Consider the following 14,923-nt stretch of genomic DNA (forward strand, 5'->3'; position numbering starts at 1 on the left):
GTCGGAACGTTATCCTTTTGTTGACGGGGAGCCAGTGGAGGTCTTTCAGGTGACCGGAAATGTGAGCCTGGCGGGGGATGTCTAGTATGAGTCTGGCTGAGGCGTTTTGGATGCGTTGGAGTTTTTTCTGTAGTTTGGCAGTGGTTCCGGCGTAAAGGGTGTTGCCGTAATCCAGTCAGCTTGTGACTAGTGCGTGGGTGACCGTTTTTCTTGTTTCGGTGGGTATCCAGCGGAATATTTTTTTGAGCATGCGTAGGATGTTGAAGCATGATGAGGAAACGGCATTGACTTGTCTGGTCATCGAGAGGGAGGAGCTCAGGATGAAGCCCAGGTTACGTGCTTGGTCCGTTGGTTTGGGTGCGTTTACCAGGGCCGGTGGCCACCATGAGTCATCCCAAGCAAAGGGGGATGAGCCTAAGATTAGGACTTTCGTTTTGTCCGAGTTCAGTTTTAGACGGCTGTCCTTCATCCACTCGGCGACATCTTTCATTCCTTCGTGTAAGTTGGTTTTGGCGGTGTTTGGGTCTTTGGTGAGGGAGAGGATCAGCTGGGTGTCGTCGGCGTAGGAGATGATGTTGAGGTTGTGTTGGCGCGCGATGGATGTGAGGGGACTCATGTATACGTTGAAGAGGGTGGGGCTGAGGGATGATCCTTGGGGTATGCCGCAGATGACTTCGGTGGATTCTGATTTAAAAGGGGGGAGGCGGACTCTCTGTGTTCTTCCGGCGAGGAACGAGATGATCCAGTCCAATGCTTTTCCTTGTATTTCGACGTTGCTGAGGCGTTGTATGAGGGTGCTATTACAGACTGTGTCGAAGGCTGCGGACAGGTCAAGTAGGATGAGGGCAACTGTTTCCCTGTTGTCCAGAAGTGTTCGAATGTTGTCTTTTGCTGCGATGAGTGCGGTTTCGGTGCTGTGTTTGGCTCGGAAGCCGGACTGTGAGGGGTCGGGGGATTTGTAGGATTCGAGGAAGGCGGCTAGCTGATTGTTGATGGCTTTCTCGATGACTTTGGCAGGGAATGGGAGGAGCGAGATGGGACGGCTGTGGGTTTCTTCAGAAGGGCGCTGAGTTTGGCGTGTTTCCAGCTTTCCGGGAAGGTAGCAGAGTTGAGGGAGCAGTTGATGACGTCTCGGAGATGGGGTGCGATGATGGAGTTTGCTTTGTTGAAAATGTGGTGGGGACATGGGTCGGGAGGCGATCCTGAGTGGATGGTGTTCATCAGGCGGATGGTGTCTTCAGTGGTGATTGGGTTCCAGGCGCAAAGGTTGTTAGAGGGGGGATTTGGTTCAGGGGTGGGTGGAGTGGACTGGTCTCTTGATTGGTTTTCAAAGCTGTTATGTATGTCGGCGATTTTGTTGTGGAAGAAAGAGGCTAGGGAGTCGCAGAGGTCTTGGGATGGGGTGATGTCGTTGGTACCGGCGGTGGGGTTGGTAAATTCTTTGACGATGTGGAATAGTTCCTTGCTGTTGGGGGCGTTGCTGTCAAGTCGATCTTTGAATGCTGATTTCTTGGTGGATCGGATCAGTTGGTGGTGTTTGCGGGTGGCGTTCTTGAAGGTGGTCAGGTTGTCATTGGTTGGGTTTTTTCTCCAGGCTTTCTCGAGGGTATGACAGAACTTCTTGGATGTCTTAAGGTCATCGTTGAACCAGGGGGCTTTTTTGTTACTTTGTCTTATTTGATGGTTTTTCAAGGGTGCTAGTTCGTCGGCGCTGTGGGTGATCCATTGTGTGAGCTTGGTGGCAGCCTGGTTTGGGTCCGATGATTTGGCAGGAGGGTTTTTGTGGAGCGAAGTGAGGAGCTGGCTGGTGGTAATTTTGTTCCAGTTTCTTCGGGGAATTGGTTGTGGGAGGTTGTGGGTCGTGGTCTTTTTGTAGTTGAAGTGTACGCAGCTGTGGTCCGTCCAATGGAGAGCTGTGGTGTGGTTGAAGGAGATGTGCTTGCTGGAGGTGAAGATTGGGTCGAGCGTGTGCCCGGCATAGTGGGTGGGGGTGTCAACAAGTTGTGTTAGTCCGAGATTGGCCAAGTTGTCCAGGAGGGTGGTGGTGTTGCTGGCATTTTTCTTTTCCAGGTGGAAGTTGAGGTCTCCCAGTAGAATGTAGTCCTCAGATGAGAGGGCGTGTGGGCTGATGAGGTCAGTGATGTCTTCGCTGAATTGAGGGCGGGGTCCTGGTGGTCTGTAGATGAGGGTGCCTCGGAGTGTGGTTTTGGGGTCGGAGTGGATCTGGAAGTGAAGGTGTTTGGCGGCTGCGAGGTGATCGTCTGAGCTGGTCGTGATGCGGATGGAATTCTTATGTACGATGGCGATGCCTCCTCCTGTTTGGATGGTGCAGTCCTTTCGGATGATCTTGTAACCGTCCAGGATGGCTATGGCGATGTCGGGAGTTGATGATGCATTCATCCAGGTTAATGTAAGGAAGGCGAGGTCCGGTGATGTGGTGTCGAGAAGGTTCCAAAGTTCAATGGCGTGTTTGTGGACCGAGCGGGTGTTGAGCAGGATGCACTTCAGGTGGTTAGTGTCGGGGCTCTGTTTGGAGTTTGTGGATTTGGTGTGGGTCTTGATGCAGTCGAACTTGCAGGAGTGGCAGGTGAAGGGTCCGTGGGTGTGTCCAGGGGCGGCTTGGTAGCAGTCTTGGAGGCGGCCGGGGTTGAGTGCCGAGAGGGAAGCAGCATCGTACGTTATGCGGGTGGAGTGGGATTTGCGAGGACCAGGGGATCTTGCGCTGGGCGCGGTCCAGGCGCGGACGGGCGTAGACGGGCTTACCTTTGGTGCACCTTCGGTGCGCATGGGGCGCGTCCGCTGCGCGTGAACGCTGCGCGCAAGTGCATCTGACATAAGTGGAGAGTGGTGGGGGGAGGGGCGAGGGAGGATCAGCTGGGAGGTGGGAGCAGGGTGGAGAGGACAGGCTCCGAGGCACAACAACAAAATGGCAGCAAAAGTGAAACCAGAAACAGGATGGGGCACAAAGTGTAATTGATGAGCTTACACAATCTATGATGTAAGCGCTACTACTATCGATGCACAAAACGAGCAATACAAATTACAGTCAAAGCTACACACCGAGCGTTACAACTGGGACTGCACAAATAAATAAACAGTGCTTAAGTCAGGTAAAGCGCTAGAATTAATTCAAATACTCGACAATGCTTAATGCAGTACAGCGCTATGGCATACAGCAGCTAGCAGTTATGAAATGCGCAGAGCAAAGCAAAGAGTGCAGCCCAACGATACCACAGGAGAGCAGGGAGCGTGGGGAGCGACCACTACTGAGAGCGTCAGGACGGTCACAGCGCTTCTGGGGACGGGGCAAGGCTATGCAGTCAGTGGGAGGGAGGATCAGCTGGGAGGCGGGAGCGGGGTGGAGAGGACGGGCTCCGAGGCACAACAACAACAAAATGGCAGCAAAAGTGAAACCAGAAACAGGATGGGGCACAAAGAGTAATTGATGAGCTTAAACAATATGTGATGTAAGCGCTACTACTATCGATGCACAAAACGAGCAATGTAAATTACAGTCAAAGCTACACAGGGAGCGTTACAACTGGGACTGTGCAAATAAATAAACAGTGCTTAAGTCAGGTAAAGCGCTAGAATTAATTCAAATACTCGACAATGCTTCATGTAGTACAGCGCTATGGCATACAGCAGCTAGCAGTTATGAAATGCGCAGAGCAAAGCAAAGAGTGCAGCCCAACGATACCACAGGAGAGCAGGGAGCGTGGGGAGCGACCGCTACTGAGAGCGTCAGAATTACTTCCCACCCTATTCCCCTATAAACCCAAAAGCCACTACTGAAAAGAAACTAATAAAATTAACATAACTATCAATTAATCAATTAATTAAAATAATTACCAATTACATTTTAATTATTTACCGATTAATAATTAATTAACAATTAATTCAAAATAAATACCAATAAATATATTAACATATTTAATTAATTATAATTAAATCACTTCCCACCCTATTCCCCTATAAACCCACAAGCCACTACTGAAAAGAAACTAATAAAATTAACATAACTATCAATTAATCAATCAATTAAAATGAATTACCAATTACATTTTAATTATTTACCGATTAATAATTAATTAACAATTAATTCAAAATAAATACCAGTAAATCAATTAACATATTTAATTAATTATAATTAAATTACTTCCCACCCTGTTCCCCTATAAACCCACAACCCGTTACAGAATTATATTATGCAAAAATTAAATACCATAAAATGAATGAATTAAAATAAATTATAAAATAAATATACACTTTTCACACATATAGTAACACAAAAAACACTTTAAAAAATTGATATTAACGTACTTACCTCAAATTCGATATTTTTGTTGTCTATATTCTGTCCATTCTATATTTTGTTGTCTATATTCTGTCCATTCTATAATTTTGTTGTCTATATTCTGTCCATTTGATATTTGGTCCATTCTATATTTTGGATTCGATATTAATGCTATTCTATTCGATATTTTTGTAGTATATATTCTGTCCATTCGATATTGTGTCCATTCTATATTTTAATTCGATATTAATGTAACTCGATATTTAAAACTCAATATTTTGAGTGTATACCCTACATTAGTGTTGGTTAGACCATCACACCGCCTTGAGTTTTTCTTTATATTTCCTTCTATTTCTGCAGACTTATTTGTCCTGCCTTCTCTTTTCCCTCCTTTTCCCTCTTTGATTATACTGTGGCATCAAACTCTCCCATACCTCTCCCATACCCCTCTCTCACATTTTTCTTCTCCTTCCTTTAATCATTGTTTTCTTTGTCCTGCCATAGCCATTCACCCCTTATTAAAACTTTTTTCGTAGCATTACAATTTGTGCAGTTGATTCTTAAATTGCAGATGTAAGTCTATTCAACCCACCCATAGTTAGTATCACCTTCTGGTGTCCTTCCATTGTTCATTGTATCCCATCCCATTCCCATCCCAGCATGCAACACAATTCTCCCACACCTTTTTCCTGAGTTTCTATTTCTTATGTCATCTCCTTCATTGGTCTGTCTTCTACCTTCCATTGCCCATGTATTTTGTGAGTCACATCACCCAATCTGTCCACAGCCAGTCCTAAACCTAGCCCAAGCCCTGAGATTTTAGGCCTTATAAAACACTTGCCTGTTTCCTAGAATAAGGAAAAATCAGGCCCACATTCATTATTATTGTTATATAATTTATATGCCAAACGTTGCAGTTGGTGAGGGTGGGACTGTAGGGGAAGGGTAGTTTTATCAGGATAGGTTATTGAGAGTTTGGGGAACGGGTGGGAGTATTGTAAGTGGTGAGGATGGAACTATGCCCATTATCATCATGTCCACCACAAATTGATAAGACCTTAGCATTTGACACCCAAGCCAGTAGATTGCATTATTATAAATACCTCACCCTTTTCATTTCCAGGTTGTGTGTTTTGGTGCAGAGAAAGTGAAGAGTTGACATGGGACACATCCCTGTGTGCCATGCCTACAACCCACTGCCATGCTATAGGTAAAACACCCCTCTAGATGGGTGCACTACACCACTTGTGAGGGTACAGTGTATAAGTTTATTCATCGACATTGTAAGCCAAATAAAGAGTCTATGGTCTGGGAGTTTATTATTATGAACTCCACAGCACCATGATGGCTTTACTGAAATCTGAGAAGTTTGATATCAAATGTCTCAGCACATTAAACTCACACTGATGCCAGTGTGTGATTTAATGCAAAATGCACTCAGCGGCCATCTTTAGAAATGCCCCATGAAAAATGACCTATCAATAGTCCTGGCTGCCTGGCTGTTCACCAGCTGCAACCCCCATATTTCTGGACCCCTGGGTTGAGAGCTTCCCACACTCTGGGTCTGAAAACAAATTCCATCCTGGTCAGGGGTATCAAGCCTCCACCCCAAGGATGGGCATGGTCCACAAAAGGGAAGCTTCAAAGGCTTGCCGCCTTTGCAAGCTGACCCAGCCATTTGCTGCTCCCAGTAACTTACCTCCACCGGTTCTGACCCCCACTTTGGGCGGGAGAATCGGTGGGAAAACTAGGAGAGGTGTGCTCAACTTTGCCAATCCCCAAACAGGCGGGGAGGCGAGGTGAAGCACAACTCTCAGTCCCTGCCATCATGAAGATGGGGGGACCCAGCCAACCAGAGTGAGGTGTATGCCCCTCCCACTGGAGGGTGGTATAATAGGGGGTGTACCCACCCCAAGGAGGGGACCCATTGTTCAAAACCTGTACCTATCTGAAACACTCCTAAATATAGTATTTAGGGGCAGCCCTGAACCTTGCCTCCTTAGACAAAAAAAAGAAGGACCAAACAGCTGTGCTAAAGGAAGAAGAGGAGGCCACCAAATGACTTGGCCACAACCTTACAAGCCTGTCCCGACTTTGACCTGCTCCAGCAAAATCCTGGCATAGCCAGCAGCCCCCCAGAACCCGAAGGACCTGCCCTGCCTTCCCCAACAAGACTGTGCTCCCATGAGCATCAGATATGCTCACCAACAGACTCAGTCGGATACACAAATCTGCATCACTCTGCACCTGAGGTCCACAGCCCAAGTTCAAGTGGCCCAACACCAAGAGGAAGTCTCCCTGGTGATCCTCACCCAAGATCCAGTGACACCTGACCTACTTCAAGCCTCCAACTAACACCTGCAGCCTCTATCTGGAGGGTCCCCCCAAGCACGACCAGGAGCTGGTAAGGAAATCAGACGCCAAAGGTCACCCCTGCACCCGAACCTCCACTGCCATGGGTGGCCCAACTAACAGTGTCCAGGCATCCCCCAGTACTCCAACTTACCTCTCAAACTGGTAGTGGCCTCCAGAAACTCTTCAAGCCTGAACCTGCAGTGTTTGTTACAACCAGAGAATCCCCATTGAAAAGAACAGGGCACCCGACACCAAAACAGCACCTTGCACCTGGCTGCCCCAGTGCCGCTGTGAGTGTACCTTGTGTGCTAACTTGAACCCCCCTTTCCCCTGAGCTTAATCCTAGAAACTTTGCTACTGCAACCTGCGGGCTGTCCGTGAGGAGCCACCAACCGGAGGCCCCCTATCCCACATTGGATAACTATGGGCCTCATTACTCTGCACCCAGCTGCCCTAGTTCTACTGAGGGTGCTCTTGGAGTACATCCTTGACCCTGGGGGAACCCTTGCTCTGCCACAGAACCCCAACTCCAAAACCAAGTACTTACCTGTAAACCGATAACTTCATTTCCTCCCATAGGATTCCATTGACTGCTTTTCTGTGAAAAATGTTTTAAGTGTGGAGTTGGAAATTCTATGAAAAATCATGCAAAATGTTTTGATAGCACATTGAATTACTTACCTTTATCCAGGAAATGTCCCAGTTTGATATCTAGGCATACCACACCGAGTAAGAAAAGTAATCTAAAAAGTAATACAGCAAATAGTCACAAAGTATTTATAAAGTATCTTTACAGCAATTCCAACTGTTTATGAACATTTGACTTACCTGTAACCAAACCAATTACATTCGACTGTATTGAACTGCATTTTTCTTGCAAAGTACTATTACACTTACATGTACCAGGCCATGCTTGGTTCTAGTAATAAAATACAACTAAATAATATTTTTATTCAAAAGAAATTGGTCAGAGTTCAGTCTTTGAGTGTGTGAAATAATTTCTTGCCAGAGTGTGTACAATAAATGCTAAACACTACCCTCTTATAAAGCCTTACTTCTTGTCCACACTCCCACAAATAGAGAGAAAGGTATTATTTACTTTAACCTCTGAAAGCCTTTGGCAATCCACTGGTCTCTCTACACACTGTACCTTACTTTTGTATAGTATATACAGAGCCACCTTCTTTCAGTACAGTCCTCCGTTCTGCCCTTATTTATCAACATCTCAAAAGGCACTAGCATTTGGATCAGATACTCCACAAGTTCCCATTTGTCTACCTCTATCACATTGATTTTGGCAGTTCCATTACGTCTCCTTTGTAGCACGAAATAATTGATCAACTATACTGCTTGAACTGGCATTTCAACATGTAGTAGGCAAAGTTCCAATGGGGGGGAAGTCGTTGGCACTTCCTGTATGAGGACTTTTACAAGGATTTTGTTGGCATGCTGAATGATCCTCAACTATTTCCTGTCTTTCAAAGAATGACTAAAATGAGTGCAAACTCAACAAAAAGTGACTAGTTTGCTATTGACTACTGCTTTTTTGTAGAAGTCCTGCACAATTTGGTTGATAGAATGTGCTAAACATAGAACTCTGAAGTATGCTCCTTCAGCCATGGCTTTGACAATATTACTGCCACTGTCAGTGGCAAGAAATCGAATCCTGAGACCTACTGGACTGGTACCATGTGCGGACTTTGCTTTTAAATTCTTCCAATATTTTGGGTGCTGTATGCGTAATGCCTTAAAAAAGCATCCACAGTGGTGTGGCTAGTCTATGCTCAATCTCCCTAAATGATACCCAGTGTGGGGTGATGCATATGTAATCTGTCACTTGGCCACTGATCACATGTCTGTCATGAGTTAGATGGACTGCACAGCATTCTGTTTCATTATTTTGCCAACCAGTTCCACTGTTCCAGGACTTGATGGTGCAGTGCTGGCTGAGCAACGCTGGAAAAATGTATCCGGTTTGGAACTTTCCAGTTCGGACAGAGGGTTTCCAAAAATTCCAGACTACCCCTCTCCTTTCAGCAAAAGCAAGAGGTCAACTGCACACATTTTGACCAGCATCCGGTTGTATAAATAGATGTTCTTATATGTTCAATGGTACAGTGACTCCTTTCTGAACATAAACTTGAAACTGGGTTGTCTACTTTTTTGTTAGGATACCTCCCCAAATAACCTACAGGTATCATGCAATCTGCTTGCATGCTTTGAGGTGACTGTATTCTTCTTTTGCTTGTGCCTTGCAGTGGTTGTTGTGGTTGATGGCTGCATCATATGGGCAACAGTCACAGGGCTGCTTCCCATGAAAGCATCTTCTTCTTCCTCACCACCACCACCTCCTTCTATCAGTTCTACTTCTTCTTTCTCACCCTATTGCCCTTATGGGAGGCAAGGAATGACAGGAAGAAATCTAATAAATTAATATAAAAAATACCTGGTGTTCCTCCAGGGCCCATGGTGCCATTATGAAAGGCATGAGGCAGGTAAATATTGAATACATTATTTTAAAAACACACACACACACTGATTCCACAAAATGGCAGTCACCGGATGGCCAGCAAAGCAGTAGGCATGGAGAAGAAAGACAAAAAGGCTGCCTATGACATTCCCCCCCCCCGCCCCCACACACACACACACTGACAAAATGGCTGTTGCCACATGGCCAACAAAGAAAGAGGCATTAAAAACAAAGAAAAAATAACTGCTGTACCCCGGCTGGTGCCCATTCCAACCTCTCCACCAACAAAAAGGTACAGGTTTGCACAAATATACACACAAAATCTGACTGGATCTACCCATAGCCCTTAGTACACCACCAGTAAAACAGCAACAATACATTTGACAGGACAGCAAAATAGAAAAAGTGAGAAAATATTAAAATCAACTAAATAAAAGTTGCTGAAAAACAATTATTCTGCCTTCTCACATGAACAAAAAGGGTGGAAGAGACCATGGGGGAAGGCAAAGGAAAATGCCAGGTTAGTTGGGCCTGGACTCATGGAGCCACCTTGACCCTAGCCATCAACAGGCACAATCCTACAAAACAAATCTACATTTAGCCTGAATACAAGGCCATCCACAAGCCCTGAAAATAATAGAAATATCTCTGTAGGAAAGTGCCTCTTTTTGAATTATCCCAACCATTTTTTTAACAGTTTCTGTCGATTTTTAGGCTATGTACATTGGGACCCTGCTAGTCAGGCCCAGATGCCTGTGCCCTGACCCTTAAAAATATGTAGAAGCCTCCTTCTTTTTTGCCAAGGTGACTGCGAGTGTGCGGTTGCTGACACGGACTAAGGTGTTAATCATGGGGGCAGATTGGCCCAAACCATAAGTAGCTTTGGGTTCAAAGCCTGACTGAGATTCTATTCACATATGGAAAGCTTATCTCATGGTGGAATTTGAAATTAAGAAATTGAGAAATGATCTAATGATATGTGACTTAAATGCCCTGAAAAGGTTCACTTATCATTTTTTGTGTAACATTTTGAGTCCCTTTTGTATGCAAGAAAAATAAAGAAGATATGGAATATGCTAAATCCTGATTGTGTCCTCTTTATATGAACATTAACTGTTGGTGCACCACTGTCTGTATTATCATTACAATGCGGGCATAAGGTCTCATCCTTTGGCAGCAGGTGCCTGAGGGTGCGCACATCAGAAGTATAATGCCTCAGGAATCATTTATTCTAGGACAGGGGTCTCCAAACTGGTCCTGGAGGGCCGGATCCATGCCAGATTTTTAAAATAACTACATGTATCTCAATGGGGATATCCAAAAAATCTGGCATGGATCCGGTTCTAGGACAAGGGAGAGGTGTGGTACATTCTGGCTCGCTGCTCTGCTGCTTTTGCTGGAATATGAGTGATAATATTGTTAAACTCACAGGTATTCCGCTCTCCCTGATAGGAGCAGTGATCTATTTAATTCCCTCAGAAGCTCACAACTGAAATGTACTACTGATCCTAATTGCAAATACTGGGTTACACAGGCATTGACTGTGCAACAGTGGGGCCCAGTTCACTACAATTAGTAGTATTTTTATACCTGTAGAAAAGCATCCCACTGTGCAATTCACGCTCTCCTCTTCTTTCTTTCACTCCTGGGAAAACACTTTTCCTCATGGACATACCATTTCCCGCTACAACCCCACGAAGTTTGAGGGTAATAGATTCACCTCCCACTTTGGAAGAGAGATTACCCCAATACTTTGCTACAGTAAATCTCGAACCATTTCTTGGGTGGTAAAGCGTTGCATAGAACTTTGTGAATGCCAACAAACTCATAAATGTGTGTATAATTGCAAACGCTTATAGTACACCACTCCTTAATCAACCTACTTTCCATCTCTTGCATGTAGCTAACCGCTGGTCATTTCTGCTATAGAGTTATGGAGTACTTAAAACATGTACTTCTGTTAGGTATCATTTTTTGGACATGTGACAGCCATTTTCTCATGTAAACATGGGTTTACACACATTAGTGCTTATGTTAATCTGGCACTCAGTTTTCTTCGCAATAATTTGACTTAGTTGGCCGTGCTGTACTGCTTGTGTCTTTCAAAATAGACCACAAAATGAAATTAATTTAGTGTCCCATTTCATCCCACTATCTCTAGGATAAAGTACACCATGCATTTGCTTCAAGAATGCCATATTCCTGCGCCAGTACTCTCAAATGGACAAACCTATCCCATGTCAAAGAGACCCGCGCTAACTTTGTTATGCTAGCATAATCATGAATAATTTCCAATATTTTGCGTTACACTTGTTATTGAAAAGAAATACAATTATGCCATTACATCATGTTGCATAATTGGGTGAATCATTGCAGGAGCACGGTAACAATGCAAATAAACAGAATGCCTATTTTATACACAATTTTTTTTTAAATGTTTCTTTGCGTCCAGAACGGACACAATGAAGCATTTTGTTATAATATGTGCACCGCTAAATGCCAGATTTGCATTTGTGTCATTTTACAAATTTTTGTGCATTTTTTCTGAAATTTCACATAATTACATAAAAAGAAATGTTGCAGATTTAGAACATCCGTAATGGCAACGCAAATTAGATGTTGGAGTGTTCATTTCCTAAAGGTTGGTGAAAATCATAATATCGCCTCAGACTAAAGTGCATTTTCCTACAGAGTTGTAATTTTTTTTATCCTGGTTGTTTGTTTTCCCTTACATATGAGAAGGTAGCAAAATATATTTCTTACTGTAAATCCAGTTTTCTCTACGAGATAATTTGCCTTTGTTCTAATATATATAATCATTTAAATATTAATAAGTTATATTATTTCATGCCAGCCTCATATGCCTGTATTGACTGCCAGTGATCTTATAAGATGCTCTTTCCAGCCACTGGGGATATGATAGCGCCATATTTCCTTTTTGGTTTCCATTTTTATGATGCAGACAGTAGCTGCTGGCATGGTTTGTGGGTGGTGGTGGGGGGAGTGGTTCGCCGTGGCGCATGGGGAGGGTGAGTTCAATAATAACAAACGTTTAAAAAACACCCTACCTTTGTGCTACCCTGGGTTCCGTGTCTTCACTGCTCCTGCTCTCCTGCCTCCGGCAGGAACAGGAAGCAGGCTGTCTACCTCCCCTCCCCTAAGCCAATGACAACGCTCCAGTGGAGCACTGTCATTGGTCGGGACCCAGCCCAGCTAGGGGCTGTAGGAGATGGCATGTTCTCAATGTAGGCTGCAATGTAGCCTGCATGGAGAAGTGCAGAGTGCGCATGACTGGTTTGGGCGGCCTGAGAAGGCCGACCAAACCAGTCATGCGCACTCAGGAGTGGGCAAACCACTTCTCCTCTGCCCAGGCAGATCTGGCCACCCGCCCAGCCACAATATTGAAAGAAACTTAAAATGGTAATAACCAAAAGTTACTATCATTTTATGTTTTGGCTTTCTCGCACTGCGAGAAAGCAGTGAGGCGACGCTCCTCCGCCTTAGTGGGGGAGCCGCCCCTGGATGCAGACACCCTATTGACGCTCCTTCTCCCCAGTGGAGGAGCCGCCCCTGGATGCAGACACCCTATTGACGCTCCTCCGCCCTAGTGGAGGATCCGCCCCTGGCAGACACCCTATCAACACACTCACTGGTCTGCAGTCTATTGTATGGTGTCTCATGGAAGCTCTCTTTATAAACTTAGAGGGGAGGCTTCATCCTTAACTCGTCATACTTTCTGTAATGAGGATGGGAATTGCGTACAAACTGAATCCCTTGAAACCATTTGACCCTTATCAGGTGGGTCTTACACTCAAGTTACCTAACCTTTTTCAGACGATCACCAGGTCCTGATGGAATTTAAATTATGCTGTTGTAATTTGCATTATTTCAGGAAATTATGGTTACACTTGTTATGCAAAATTCCTGAAATTATGCCATTATGCAACAACATGTAATTGCACTGAAGTTGTGTCAAAATTATAATGAGGAGACAATGCTAACAATCAAAATGTAGTGGCTGTTCTTCACAGAAATTGCGGTTTTTGCACATTTTAAAGCATTAAATACACTTTTGTTCTCCAAAGTTGACACAAGGATGCATGTTGTTTTAAAATATAGTGTTAAAGGGGAGATGTGCATTTTGAGTAATTTCATTTAATTTCCTCAAATTTTACAAGATTATGCAAAGCAAATTATGTGAATTTCGTACACCTCTATCCATCACTTCAGAAGAGCAGTTGCACATCCTTTACCACAGGAGCACATCATCTTCCAAAAGTCTATGTCACACATAGCTGTGTATTACATAGCCTGCAACTTCATATGGGCTTTTTTGGGTTTAATGCAACAACCCATTTTGTGGACGCAAAACATGTACTTCTCAAAATCACAGTGTTTGTGACTGCAAAATGGCTTTTAAACTCATTTTGTGAATGAGAAAAGCATTTCTGTCTCGTGGAATGGGTCTACCAACCTGTACCAAATTACAATTAAGAAAGGGCATGATAGAGATCTCATATCTTAATTGTGGTTCAGTATCTTATGTTTCAATCCCTTGTAAAAGTAAAGGCGAACAATTGAACAAATAGTAACTCCACAAAGGAGGTGGTAATCGATTCCTCATTAGGACAACTTTACTTTGAAGATTGTGTGGGGTGAGCCTATCACACGGGGTTGCAAATTGTGTCCTTCCTAACTAATATTCATTAGGAAGGTCGACCTCCCACAACTGAAGGTTTTGTGATGTGACCTGGTAGCAGAAAATTCACATTGCAAAATTAGTCGCAAAAAGACAATGAGAATATGAGACTACTATTTGGGACCCGCCTTTTAGTACATCAAGCCCTTTATGCTGTAAAGTGTTGAACTAAGTGCAAAAGATTTAGTTTTCACTCTATGGCTTGGAAACTGGTTGATGCATGACTACTTAGATTTCCAAAGTCCCATTATCAACAACCCTGTCTGATTATCTGAGGCATGGCTGCCTTGCCAGTTCCATTTGAAGTGCTTCTCCTAGTGTGCTTCATAACCTGTCTTGCATCTGAGCCAATGTGATACCAACTGTGTAGCCACAATCAAGGAAGGAGTTGGTACTATGTGATTTAGGTATTTTTGCTATCTATGTTTTAACTGGTATTATTGGCATTAAGTATTCACCTGCTTAAAACACCTTCTGGTGTCGTTTTGCAAAGGATCAAGTTGGAGTGGCGATCTGTTGTGCTATTTAAAATACCTTTAGATTCTTTCTTGACAATCTCTAGGTCTGAGCACAAACATTAGGCTGTTTGCTAATCCTTCTCATAGTTACCCTGCATGTGTGGTGAGCAGGAAATGTAAAACATTGATACATCCCTGCCAGCGGCAGCTCCTTCTCTAAGGCGGAGGAGCATTGCCCCACTATTTTTGAGTAGTGAAAAATGAAATGATAACAGCAAAGGTTATTGTTGATTTATTTTTCCGTGCCTACTTCCTGCAGTGAGCCGAGGGCGGGGCCATCCATTTCCGTCGACACAGCCGCAGGAAGGAGGAGGGATGGTGGCACTGCTTCAAGTGCACATGACAGTTTGGCCATCCGTCTAAGGCCCGCCAAACCGTCATGCGCACTTGGATCGCTCCACCGAGCTTAGTGAGAGCCTAACTACGGCGCTCACACCGATCACACCAATTACGATTCTCCTATTAGCATGCCTAGAGAATCTAGATTTCATTACAGACACGGAGGCTGACATTATGCATTTAAAAGCAACGTCTGCATTTGCGTTGAGGACTCTGCGACATGCCCGGAGTCCAGGAGCAGAGGC

This window comes from Lissotriton vulgaris, chromosome 12 (genome assembly GCF_964263255.1).
Source record: "Lissotriton vulgaris chromosome 12, aLisVul1.2, whole genome shotgun sequence".
Lineage (NCBI taxonomy): Eukaryota > Metazoa > Chordata > Amphibia > Caudata > Salamandridae > Lissotriton > Lissotriton vulgaris.